Raw genomic sequence first — 12,463 nt, 5'->3', positions numbered from 1 at the left:
GCACTTGTTCACCAAGTAGCAGGCAGTGTTGACAGCTTCAGCCCAAAAGATTTTTGCAATCCCACTGTCGATCAACATTGTTCTTTCCATTTCTTTAAGAGTTATATTCTTCCTTTCCATAACTCTATTTTGCTGGGGAGTTCTTGGGGCTGAGAAGTTGTGGGTAATGCCATTTTCATTACAGAACTCATCAAATTTGGCCTTGTCAAATTCTATTCCATGATCTGATCTAATACACGCCACTCTAGACTCCATATTCACATGGATTTTCTTCACAAAAGCCACAAATACCTCAAAGGTTTCATGTTTTGTTTTAAGAAACAGAGTCCATGTGAATCTGGAGTAGTCACCCACTATCACAAAGATGTATCTTTTTCCTCCCCTACTTTGCACTCTTATGGGGCCACACAAATCCATATGAAGAAGATCGGGTAGCTTTGAGGTGTTGACATCCTTTTTAGACTTAAATGAGGATTTCACATGCTTTCCTCTAGCACAGACATCACACACTTTTTTTACTTTAAACTTTGACATGGGCAGACCGCGGACCGAGTCCTTCTAAATTAGTTTATTCAGAAGAGAGAAGCTTGTGTGCCCCAGTCTTTTGTGCCAGAGTTCAGCATCATCATCAACATCTTTCAGACAACTCAGAGCACCACTTTGTATAGACTCGAAATCAGCAACATATATGTTCTTGTATCTCTTGGCTACAAGTATCACTTCACCAGTTACCAAATTAGTAATTGTACATATCTTGGACAAAAACTCCACCTTGTTTCCTTTATCACAGATCTGAGAAACACTCAAGAGACTGTACTTAAGACCATTGACATAGTACACATTCTCAATAGAGTGACTCAGTGATTTCCCGACTTTTCCAACTCCGAGAATGTACCCTTTTTTCCCATTGCCAAAGGATACACTCCCTCTTTGCAGGGCTTTTAGTGAAAGAAAGTCCATGGTGTTCCCAGTCATGTGCTTTGAACATCCACTATCCATGAACCATTGTTGACTACTTCCTTTCACTGTTCTGTGCACAAGGAAATCAAGAGTTAGTTTTAGGAACCCAAACAAGTTTGGGTCCCTTGTAGTAGGCAAGAGGATGAATAAGAGCTCTCTTTGTCCATGCAGGTAAAATGCGTTTTTTATAGGTGTCACCTGGTCCCTTTTTAGTAGTTACATTTTCAACAAACAGTTTGTTTTTCTGAATAGAGTGGACCCTGGCTTGGCAATTTTTCTTGAAATGCCCATTCTTCCCACAGTGGGTACACAACTAGTTATCCGATACAGTAACATACTTACTATGGGGGTTGTAAGGGGTTTTCTCCCTTTGAAACTCTATTCCCTGCGTATTTCCACCATTATTAACATACATGGCAGTGATAGCTTCTGAGGACCAGGTCCATTTGACGGATTTTTCAAGATCATTTTTTACTCTTTCCAGTTCAGTTTGGAGATGCTTGTTTTTCTCGGTTTCAACACACAGGCTAGTTTTCACAACTTTCAACTCTTTTTCAAGCCTAATGTGTGCCTCACTGGTTACCTCTTTTCCTTTTCCAGAATTTCCAGGTCTAGACTCGGTTCCTAGTCCCTATATAATTTCCCTCAGGTCTGCAATCACTATCAAGAGATCATCTCTCTCCTCCTCAATTTCAGTCATTCTCTTCACTAAGGACTCCTTTTCTTTACTAAAATTCTCAATGGTTTCCTTTTATTTAACAGCTACAACCACTAAGTCATCTCTTTCATGTTCTATGCTAGCAATTTTTTCGGTTAAAACAATTTTTTCTTTCTCCAAGTCACTTATGGTTTCCTTCAGGTCAACTACACACACTACCAGATCATCTCTAGTTTGTTCTGCTTCTCCTAGCTTTAAGGTCAAAGCATCTTTATCCTCCACAAGACTATGATAGGCATCAATCAATATACTAGCTAAAGACATGATTTTCTTAGGGGAGTAGGATTTCAGATTTCTCTGAACATCCCTGAAGTTTACCTCACTGTTATCATCATCCTCATCATCATCTGAATGGGCCATCAAAGCAAATATGAATCATATTCAGTTTCCTCACTTTCAACTGCCATCATGGAACTGTCACCTACATCAGTTTCATCTTCAGACTCACTAGAGGAGTCTCCCCATGCTGCAAGAGCCTATTTCACCACATTGTTAATAGATCTCTTCCTTTTAAAGTGCTTGTCAAGAACCGGGTTCCTCTTTGTTGCTTTCTCAGGGTTGTATTTGGAGTGTTCTTGCTTCAAGAGAGGACAATCTTTGATGAAGTGCCCTGGCTTTCTACACTTGTGGCAGAGATCATAGTTCTTTGGTTTGCTGGAGTTGCCCCTTTTTAGTATTCCTCCATTTCTTCTGACCATCTTCTAAAACCTTTTGGTTAAGTAAGCCATGTCACTGTTCTCCTCACTTGAGTCATTACTTTCAGCTTTGAGTACCAGGTTCTTTTCTTTCTTTGGTTCTCTTCTTTCACTGTCTATCTTCCTCTTCATCTCGTAGGTTTTCAGATTTCCAACCATCTCTTCTATGGTTAGCTCATGCAGGTCCTTTGCTTCAGTAATAGCATTCACCTTACTTTCCCAAGAACTGGGTAGGATACTAAGAATCTTCCTCACTAGCTTGTTCCTGGGAATGATTTCACCAAGTGAGTCCCACTCATTTATGATGGAAGTGAATCTTGTGTGCATATCTTGAATAGATTCATCGTCCTTCATCCTAAAGAGTTCATACTCGATAGTGAGCATATCAATCTTAGATTGTTTTACTTGAGTGGTTCCCTCATGTGCTATTTGCAAAGCTTCCCATATCTCCTTGGCAGTTTCACAAGCAGAGATTCTATTGTATTCATCAGGTCTTATTTCACACACCAAAATTTTCTTGGCACAAAAATTTTTCTCCACAGCTTTCCTATCTGCGTCAGTGTATTCTTTTTTGGTTTTTGGCATCGTCAATGGAAGATCTCTGACGTCCTTCGTTGGGATGTAAGGACCATCACATATGACATCTCACAACTTAGAATCTTCAGCCATGATAAAATCATGCATTCTTGTCTTACACCACCTATAGTATTGCCCATTGAACCTGGGTAGTCTGTACGTAGATTGATCTTCTTCAAAATTTGGTGGAGCAACCATAAGGATCCTTTCTAGGTGTTAGCCTGATAGGAGGAACCTTCTCTGATACCAATTGATAATTTATAAGAGTCCACCAACCTATAGAGTACCACATCCTCTATGAGTTTCCGCTGAGAATACTAATAAAACAGTAAGTAAATAAGACAGGGAGTTTTACGTGGAAAATCCCTGCTCAATGGGATAAAAATGACGACCTGTACTGGTAGGATTTCAAATTCACTATGAGCAACTTTTAGATTACAACCTATGCAATCTAGGAATTAAACTCTTAATCCCTCACTAACTCGTAATATACCTATTACAAGCCACTTTGTAATACACCTATTACAAAGACTTCAACTCATGACTAACTCTAGTCACGATACAAATACAAGGGGTTTATGATTTTACAAAGGGGTTCCTAAGCAAAGCTTCTAGCTAAGCAATTTAGGAGTTACAATGAAGAATAATTACAAAGTTACAACTCAACTAAGGACAACAAAATACTAGATTTAGGAACTGGTTCGTAGTAGCGTTTAACTTTGTTCTTGAGGCTCTTGAGAATTAAATTCGCTGTCTCAGAAGGCTTGAATGCTTGAAGTGAATTCTCAAGTGTTCAAGTGATGTTTTTTTGTAATACTCTTGTTAATACACCTTTGATGACATCACTTGAATGATGTAAGCACTTGGTTGGTCAAACAACAAGTGACTGCAAAACTGTTGCACTGTGTGCACTGTTTCTGTGGCAGTCACTTTCCAGTTGTGCACAATTGACTTTCGTACTGCTGTCAGGGACACACAAGGGATCAGGTCCCTATCTTGTTTCTCTATTTTCTACACTTGCAGTTTTTCTCATTAGCTGGAGTACAGGCTAGAATCCGTTGATTAGCAAGGTGTACCAAGTGTGTCAGGTTCCCTATCTGGTTCTTGACAGTAAGTTTGTTAGATAATCAAAATATAAGGCAAAGACATTAAAAACCCATCAGCCACTTTGTAAGATTTAATAAATCAATTTTCTTGAAGAAAAAGCAGAAAGGAAAATAAATTAATGGAGAAGTGTATAAAATGTAAATGAATAATATGCACCCAAAATATGACCAAATACGCAATATAATGGCAAATGGTATAAATAAGAACTTTAATGTCACTAGTACTTTTCGACCTTGGTAAAAAAGTCTTAGGAAAATAGTATTTGCCAGAATTTGGGAAGCATTCATGACAATCACCAGATATTTTGATATGGCGATCATTAGGATTTGCTAAAAATTATGCCACAAAAATATGACAAGCTAGAAAGTTTCATATGGTGATCACCAGAATTTTGCAAAAACATGCAATCGCCAAAAAGTGTCATATGGTAATCACCGGAATTTGTAAAAATATGGCAATCGCCAAAAAAATTCATTTGGTGATCACCAGGATTTACTAGAAAATATGACAGTCGTTAGATTTTTTTTATAATGAAAAAAATCTGATAGTGTACTTCAAAATTCTGATATCGACTTTAACATTCTAGCAATGTACTTTAAAATTCTGACAGCGACTTTAAAATTTTGGCAACGTATTTCAAAATTCTTGTAGCGGGGCTATCTTACTAAAATAATTCTTAACGAGATCACAATATAAATAGTCATTCTGAAGAGGTCTATCCGACATAATTTAGTGGGTGAAATCTTTGGATATTATGATTCAAATTTCAGTATAAATAAAAAATTTAGTAAATATTTTTATTTTTTATAGAATTTGGTGGACAAAATTATTCTATTTTTATATTGGTAGAAAACAATATGTGTCATTTTTTTATTTATTTAGTTATATCTTTAACATGCCCTTCACTTGGACCTATGCATCTTCTGATACCATGTTAAAATAAACTTTGCGCATAACTGACACCCCAAAAACTTAGCTCGAACGGAGGAGGATTGTCGAAGCTTATAAGGAAATTAATGATTCATTCTAATATTCATTCCTTTTACGGTGGGAACTAAAATTTGTCCCAGAATAAGCCACTCTATCCTTCACTGCAATATGGGTTCGTGTCCCCCAGTTGCCCACCGAATTCTATGACAAAGAGATCTTAGAAAAGGTTGGCAGAAATCTTGGGAAATTCCTTAAAATTGATACATGCACCTCAGCGACCCTAAAAGGGAGGTATGCCAGAATCTACATCCAAGTTCCACTGGAATCACCAGTTCCAACATCTGTCACTATGGGAGACCATAAACAGCTGGTTATCTAAGAAGGTGAGAACGTCCTTTGTACAGGATGTGGAAGGCTAGGTCACATCCTAAAAGGGTGCTCACACAAGCAAAAACAAACTCAATCACCACCACCATAAGACAACTCAGGCTGCTCCAATTCAAAAACAACTGGTGACAAAGAAGATGAATGGAAAACTATTTCTTTTTCAAGAAGGCGCAAACAAGGACCCCACACCCAACAACACCCAACACCAAATCTGAATAGAAAAGGTAAAACATCTGCCCAACCGGACGACATCCAGGTTCAAATGTTCGGCGCCATTTCCGATAAGTTTCTCAAAATACAAACTTTTTGCTATGCTACTAAAACTAACCCAATGCAGGATGCAAGCCCAGCCCAGTGGATAAAAGGTACCACTTCACCGATGGAAAATCAACCCACCCACAGGCAGCTCACAAAAGAACAGGCCCAATACAAGCATTAAGAGAAAAGCAGGCCTAGAAGCTAGTGAACAAATACCTAGTGCGTAGAAGGGGCCTACACCCCAAAGCCAAAACCAAATGCCCCCACCCCCCAAAGCAAAACCAAACAGACCCCCCAAAAACCCTAAGTCAACTATCCCAAAGGGCCTAGATGGAAATCTGACAAAGCACCAGACGAAGACCCACTCCACCCCTAAACCCATCAACTCCCTAGTAGACCCCAATGATGATCTCTATTGTTCTACATCTCCCCTACAAATGCACTTTGTGCAAAATCACTCCATGGAAACTGAAGAGCCAAATCTGTGAAATCTAAAAATTACAACTGATTTGACAATAGCCATCAACTCAACTGGATTTTCCCGTAATACCCTAACCTGTGTATTAGACATAGGTATCGAAGCATCCACCATGGGTGTCGATCCATTTCCATCATCAACAAAAATCGTTGATTACCTCAATAACCCCCCATTTAATAACTACCCAAAAAAGGTTAGATAGAAAAAACCCAAAAATGGAATCTCTCCCAATCCCCCAACCATTCTGACCTCCGTTCCACCACCACCGGACCACACGTCGGCGTCCTGCATGGAGATAGCCCTTCATGTCCAGGCCTTGTGCTACAAATTTTAGCTGGGCAACCATCCAATATCCCTCATCATCCAAAATTCGACCCATTTATCCAGAGTCACTGCAGAGGCACTAAACAAGGATTTGGTGATATTTGGTACAACTATGGCAGTCGATAGTGCTTTACAGCAACCTCAACCCCCTACAGCAAACCAACGACCCACCTTCAGTCCACAATATGATGTAGAAAATCTTCAACTCCATTCCCTTCTTCCCGGATCTGGCAGTGATGGACCATTTTGCGACCTCTCAGTTCAAAGTTCTTCAACACTGGCCATACCAGGACCCTTCATCTTCAACGCAAGAGAAATAGTGCTCACCGCCACTAGAGAACATCTCGAAAGAGATATCAAGAGCCTTGGAAATCCTGAAGAACCATGAAGCTCTTACGGTAAAAGAAATTCCACCATCATATAGCCCATCGAGAATAAACTATCTATGGCTAGAGATAGTACGAGCGGTGGAGTTTAGTGTGGACCACAGCTAGACCCGGATCCTTCTATGGCCAAAGAGTCTAGCAAGATGTGGACTGAGCCTGTCCTCACATCAAAGCCAATGTGTATTGAAGCCTCTTCTGACACTAACTCTAGTGATGAGATCCCAGCCATCTCAACCCAGAGGAAGAGATGCGATACCAACCCAGTGAAGGGACAAAGCATCGACGAGAAACCCCCAACCAATCCCCCATCCACTAAAGCTATGCTAGTATTGTTGGAAACCAAGATGGAAGATCATGAAAAGTTCAAAGAGGAACTGCAATATGACCTGTATATTAAGTTCCTAGCAGTAGGCCACTTAGGAGGTATAGTCATCATGTGGAAGGAATTCTTCATTCAGGTAGATGAAGTAGCAGTAACACCACAATATATTCACATAATGGTCAAGTTAATCCCTTCAAACCCTCCTTGGTTACTTTCTGCAATCTATGCTAGTAATTATACTAAGGTTAGAAAGACCCTTTAGGAAAACTCGATCGATATTTCCAAGAATTTTAAAGGTAGTTGGTTTGTGGGTGGGGACTTTAATGAAGTCTTGAAAGCTAGGGACAAATTTGGGGGCAACCCCGTCAACACAAATAGGAGCAACTTATTTTGGAATTGTATTAACAATTGCCAACTTGTAGACCTAGGATTCAAAGGAAGCAAGTTCTGTTAGAAACTAAGCGTCCACCAGACTGTATAGAGAACCGGGTTCTCTATGTTTTCCACTGAAGATACTAATGAACCAAACTTTATAGCGATCTGGTCCTATATCAGTTCCCACAGTGCTAACTACTGAACCAGTATGTAAATGAGACACAGGATAAGTTCCTACTATATAGAGAACCAGATTCTCTATCAGCTCCCACTGTAAGCAACAGACTGTAAAATCAACCAGTATAGGGAATTAGGTTCTCTAATTGTTCCACAGTAGCACAGTAGTAAGTAAAGAACACAGAGGATGTTTACGTGGAAAAATCCCAACTCAAGGGGACAAAAACCATGACCTACATTTGTAGGCTTTCAACTTCACTAACTTGTAAACACCTATTACAAGCCACTTTATAAAACTCTATTACAAATAATTCAACTAACTTGTGGTACTCTTACCACAAGCCACTTTGTCACTCTACAGTTACAAAGGCTTTTACTCATTCTAACTTGTAATAACACTTATTACAAGCCACTTTGCAACTCTCTAGTTACAAAGACTTTAACTTATGACTAAACCTAGTCACAACATAAACTGAAGAGTTTATGAATTTGGGGTTTCCTAAAAACAGCTTCTAAGAAAGCAAGATAGGAGTTACAGTGAAGAACAAATAACAAAGACTCAATAAACCTAAGGACTTAAGATATCTTCAATCTTGGATTAGGTTCTTGAGGTTGCAGCAGCTTTGTTCTTGAGAGAGGTTGTTGCAAGTGTTGAGAGAGGATTTTCATTTCTGATTTTGCAAGTCTTGGAGGAGGATGTCTTGTGTCTTGCACCAGGTTTATATTACAAAAGACATCACCAATGGTGATGTCAAATCTTGGTTAGTATATGCCTTTTCCCAATGGGAAGTGACTGCTGCAATGTCTATAGAACTATTGCGTTTACAGTTGCAGGCAATCACTCTCTACAGTTGCTTTCCAGCTGTACTGTTGACTTTTCTTCTATTAGGGGAACATCAAGGTATCAGGTCCCTAATCTGGTTCCTGTGAATCTAAAGCACACTGCCCAGATTATCTTGAGTCGATTAACTTGAATGATTGTACCAGACATACTTCAGGTCTTTTTTCTGATTCTCTCATAAAGTAAGTAATTTTACCTTCCTTGATTGTATTTATACGTGTGTGACATCACTTACAATGATGTAAGCAAGGTAGGTAAAAAGTCTTCCACAGAAAGTTTACTATTGCACTATTCCTGTACAATAGCGTATGCAGGCAGCAACTTTCCTACTGGAGAGTTGACTTCATACAGTCTTTTCGGGAACTGGTAGGGACCTGTTCCCTAAGCTGTTCCTTCTACTCTTCCTCACTTGAGTCATTTCTATCAGCTTTCAGTACCAGGTTCTTTTCTTTCTTTGGTTATCTTCTTTCATTGTCTATGTTCCTCTTCATCCCGTAGGTCTTTAAATTTCCAACCAGCTCTTCTATGGTCAGCTCCTGCAGGTCCTTTGATTCAGCAGTAGCATTCACCTTGATTTCCCAAGGGCTGGATCCCAACTTGGAACTTTGTGATCTCAAGGTCTTGTAGATGTGTAACAGGTTCCTTATCTGGTTTTGAATGGTAAGTTTGTTAGATCATCAAAACATAAAGTAAAGTACTTGTGCCCAAGGTACTTGTAACCTATCAATTTCCCCTTTTTTGATGACGACAAACTTAGAATTGATATTCCCCCTGAGAACCAGATCTCCATATTGTTCCCCCTACAAATCAGCTATATTCCCCATGAAATGGAACCTAAGGAGCCGATCACAACTGGTTCCTCAAGACTATTTGGCAAATCATCAAAATGCAAAGTTCCATAACTTATCAAAATTTTCCCCTTTTTGATGATGACAAACCCAGAATCAATTTTCCTCTTGAGAACCAGATTCCTCACATGTTTCTTGCGGATCAAACCTATAATCAACATATTATCAGCAACGTTCCCCCCTGCGAAGCAGATCCATCTTTCATGCACAGCATTCGATTCTGTTCCTCCCATGTTGACACCTATATAACTTCCCCCTTTTGGCATCATCGAAAAGAATAACAGAAAAAGTACTACCAAAAAGAAGTTCAGCAACATTAACTTAGGCCACTTGGGCAACACAGCATAAACAATAACAAGAACAACAAGTGAATGTCGATGCACAACATAGAGTGATTGCCCATAGTGAAGTAATGATAATAAAAGCACAATATCTTCAACAATACATAATATGACAATTTAAACAACCGAAGTACCAATGTCATCAAATATAGGGATCAAAAGAGGATAAGAATTCAAGGGAATTTGGAAGGAGTGAAAGACATGGATCACTGGGCAGGAGGAAAAGTAAGGGGCTAAGGCCTTGATGAGCTTGTCCATTCGTTCATTTACTCTCCTTTGATCAAGGATCATCTGCTCTCTCAGTTCCTCCACCTGTTTCCTCAATCTTGCATTCTCACCCTTGAACTTATCATTCTATTCTGCCGAGGGTCATCGAGGACCAGGTTCTCAACCTATCTGAGTAGGTTGAACCATCAATTAGATCACTTAGAATCTCCCCAAACTTCGTCTCATCAATAACAAACCCAGTCCCATGCACATATAGCATCATAGTATCACATAAAACATAGAAGTTTTTACTTCTTCTTCAAAAATATTGGGACTTGGAGGAACAAAGAGGTGATTCTATTTTTAGAACTCAATTATGTCAAGAAGTTCCTCCATTTTTCAGCAATATCAGAGTCAACACTCTGCCTTACAGCACTTTTTGAGACTTCAAATCTTCTCCCACCAAACCTAATTGCTCAACCTTTTGCTTTCGTAAGGAACCAGGTTCCTCACTTACACTACCCTTTCTATCCTTAAGCAGCCATGTCTCCCTCTTCTTCTTCTCAGTCTGTTTACCCTTATCATCTGATGCATCTTTCTCAGCCAACCTCCCTTCTTTTTTTTTAATTCTTTCTAACAGGTAACGATTTCATTTCATTCACTCTTCCACAATAACATCAGTAGGTTACACCACTTCATCATCAATCAGCCTACTTTTCATCAATCCTTTTTACTGGATCAAAAGTTTGTTTATACATAGAACTCAAAGAGAAAGAAATCATCATTAAAATTAACTTCATGAGAAGGACTTGAGGGATCAGGTCCCCCATTCAGTCCTCACATTTACCAATTTCTCCATCCTTGAAGGCTTCCACAAATCCATCAACAACTTCAGCCTCACGCTCTAGAATGTTAGATCTACCCTGTTCCCTTTCAGTTAAACTTCCATCAAAATATACCAAAGAATCTTTAGGGTTTTGATTATGATGGAGTTAGGTTTTTGGAAAGTGAGAGAGTTGGGCTTACATCAGTTCTGGCATATTTGGAAAGAAGGATTATTTTGAGACAAGGTTGATTTTGGCTTTGAAAAAAACAATCTGTATTATTTGGGTGTAAGATAGAGAGAAGTGCCTTTTTGTGGCAACGGGTCAGTTTAGAAAAGGTTTAACATTTTGGAATTCAAAAGTTAGGAGGAGAGGCAGGAGAAAGGCAGAAACAAATTAATGACATGACACTTCAGCAGCTTAAAAGGCATATACGTATTGAAGAGACTACTAACCTGAGTCATAGGAACCAGGTTCCGTGACTATTTTGAAAATTTTGAGCAAAGACTCCTAGAAGTGCAATGTCACTCTTACTTGTTTTTGTCCTAAAACTGCCATATGTGTATACCTGTAATAGTATAGATTTGAGTTAGATGTCGCCAAAAAACACTTTTTAGCATTGTACCTTTCCTTTTTAACATAGTTAATCATCGAGGGACCAGGTCCTCAGTTGTGCTTGATCAACCCCAACTCCAGATGATTTCTTTCAAAATGTTCCCTGCTCAGCGCCTTGGTGAAGATGTCTGTTACCTGATCCTTCGTCTTCCAGAACTTCGTATAGATAAGAACCTTTTCAACATTGTCCCTGAGAAAATAGTGTACGACGTCAGTGTGCTTGGTTCTTATGTGTTGAACCGGGTTCTATGACATGTTGAGAGCACTGGTGTTGTCACATAGAAGCGGTACACAATCAATGTATACACCAAAATCTTCCAATTGTTGCTTGATCCATAGTGATTGAGCACGAGGCAGCTGCAACATATTCTACTTCAACTATTGAGAGAGCTATTGAGTTTTGTTTCCTTGTACCCCATGAGATAAAACATGATCCAAGGAAATGAGCCATTCTAGATGTGCTTTCTTGTTCACTAGATAGCCTGCATAATTAACGTCAGCATAACTAATAAGGTTGAAATTGTCACCTGAAGAATAATACAGAACCAGGTTCTATGTCCCCTTAAAATATCTTAGAATTCTCTTACCAGCCTTTAGATGAGATTCCTTAGAATTTTATTGGAACCTTGCACATAATTCCACACTAAATACAATGTCTGACCTACTGACAGTAAGATAGAGTAGAGATCCAATGATTCCCATTTGATGCTTCCATATCAAACCTTTTCAAGAGTTTTTTGATGTATTTCTGTTGACTGATACACGTTCCCTTTATGGACTGCTTCAGTTGAAGACCCAGGAAGACATTCAGTTCCCCAAGATACTCATTTCAAACCCGTTTCCCATGAGTTTAGAAAATTCTTCACATAATGAGTCAGTTGCAGCTCCAAATATGATTCCATCAGCATAGATCTGCACAATGAGTAGGTTCCTTCCTGATTTCTTTCACACCAAGCACGGGGAGCCTGGCTTCCATAACAGTTCTGTCAGCAGGTCGTAGAACCAGGTTTCCATTCTGTTCCTCTCAAGTTGACGGAGATCTTCTTGATAGTTGTAATCCAGTCAGCATCTTTCAATGCTTCCTTGATATTCTT

This window comes from Nicotiana tabacum, chromosome 3 (assembly GCF_000715075.1).
Source record: "Nicotiana tabacum cultivar K326 chromosome 3, ASM71507v2, whole genome shotgun sequence".
Taxonomy (NCBI): domain Eukaryota; kingdom Viridiplantae; phylum Streptophyta; class Magnoliopsida; order Solanales; family Solanaceae; genus Nicotiana; species Nicotiana tabacum.
Note: the sequence above shows the minus strand (reverse complement) of the source record.